Source organism: Neophocaena asiaeorientalis, unplaced genomic scaffold (assembly GCF_003031525.2).
Source record: "Neophocaena asiaeorientalis asiaeorientalis breed wild unplaced genomic scaffold, Neophocaena_asiaeorientalis_V1.1 scaffold43, whole genome shotgun sequence".
Taxonomy (NCBI): domain Eukaryota; kingdom Metazoa; phylum Chordata; class Mammalia; order Artiodactyla; family Phocoenidae; genus Neophocaena; species Neophocaena asiaeorientalis.
The window spans coordinates 12,950,093-12,951,823 of NW_020173674.1; the positions used below are offsets into that span (position 1 = coordinate 12,950,093).

The window sequence follows — 1,731 nt, forward strand, 5'->3', positions numbered from 1 at the left end:
TGGCTCCTGTAATTAATTTCATTCTTGTGTTTTCACACTTTCTCTCCAGATGCCTAAAGCCCCCAGGCACTTGGTGGGATGTTAACTGATTTTGAATAATACAAAACTGTATTGCTGTCATTAGGTATTACCTCAGCTCCTCTCATTTGCAGTAGTTTTATAATCATTAATTGCCTGGGGCACATGCCCGTTTGGGAGGTCAGCCCAGTCACCTGTCATGTTTCATAGAGGTAGAAACAGAGATATGCAGAAAAGGGACTTGTCTAAGCCCCAACAGACAGTGGGTGTTGAAACTTGTTTCAGAAGCTGCACCCTGAGAGCGCCAAGGCAAGGATCCACTACTCAGGTACGATTGGCCAAACACGGCTTGTCTCGTGTGCCCCACAGGCGGTTTCACCCTCCCACAAGGACTGCGGAGCGAGTCAGCCCTCAGCGGCTAAAATTACCACCTGAAATTACCCGCCATTCTCTTCAGGGCCCCTTTCCATTTTACGAGCGGATTTATCTGCACAAAGAACGCGTCCGTGATTCCTCCCGGATTTAGAAACTACATAGTTTTGCTATTTTTAAAGCCGCCGTTTACAAATCCATACACACGTACTCACACTCCTCGAGGAGTGGGGGTGGGATGGGCTTGCGGGGAGTGAGGACGAAGAGTACGTGCTGGAAAGAGAACAGCGTGGCTCTTGGCTTCCCAGAGCGCCGCGCGGTCCCCTGGGGGCGCACTCCTCGGAGCGCGCGGCGGGGTTCGCAATCGCCAGCCATGTGCGCGGTCTAGACCCTCTGAGTGCCCCGGGCGTCGGACCGCGCAGACCTGTGCTCCCTCCCTCCTGCCAGGCCGCCTGGTCACCGGGCCCAGGAGGGAGAGGGAGGGGCGGGGAGACCGAGCAGGTGGCGATTAGGTCAGCCTCAGAACATTCTTGGACCGCTCCAGCAGTGGATATAAATAACCGATGGACAGGCTCCGAAAAATCCCGGGGTGGGGGGCAAGGGGGTGAGGAAGAGGGATTTATTAAGGGGCGGGGGAGTGGCATCGTGGCGATCTGCAAAGATCTACTAACAAAGTGGGTGGAAGGGCGAAGGGATTTAAGAATGAATCGTGGTACAAAATCTGGGAATAAGAACACGGAGGGGGAGGAGCTCGTGCCGTTCTGCCCCACCTCCACTACTTGTCTGCCCAGTCCTCAGAATGGGCCCTCGGATTGGCAAGGAGGGCTGTGCAAAGAAAGGGCACGGCTTTGGAGTCCTGACCCTGCCCGACTACAGATCTTGTGCAAGCTACTAAAGGTCACTGAGCCTCAGTTTTTGCATCTATACAATGGGAGTCCTAATGCTTACAAGGAGATGATTGTGAGCCTCGTGGGAGTTAAGAAAGGTGTGCTCAGCAAAAAGAGTAAGGCAGGGTAGCCCCCAGACCTCCCTCCAAAGGGAGCCAGCGCAGGCCCGATCCCTTCGCATTTCCACCGGTCTCCCAGGCTCTGAGGAGGCCGGGGAGGGGCAAAGCCGAAATCTGACTCCCTATAGCCGCGCGGCGCCACCCTGGGGAGTCGGCCCTGGCGCTTCTCAGGCGGGAGCCGAGACCCCACGGCCCGCGCCCCGGGAAGCGCCGTTCGCTGCTATGCCGGCAGCCCCTGCCCCGGCCGCTGGCCGGTGGGGTTGCGGCCGCGGCAGCGAGGAGAGGGCGGGGCCGGGGGCTGGGCTTCCCGGGGGAGGGCCCGGCGCGCACCGGGA

The 1,731-nt window shown here is 58.0% G+C and overlaps 1 protein-coding gene across 1 annotated transcript in view; it reads left to right on the top strand.

Annotated features, from left to right (window-relative positions):
* Positions 1-324: 324 nt before the first annotated feature.
* The window catches only part of PACSIN3 (protein kinase C and casein kinase substrate in neurons 3), a 9,078-nt gene continuing 7,671 nt past the window's right edge, over positions 325-1,731 (top strand). The window contains exon 1 of the mRNA XM_024749538.1: positions 325-346. The gene's annotated coding sequence lies outside the window, so the exon portion shown is untranslated. The remainder of the gene's footprint in view (positions 347-1,731) is intronic.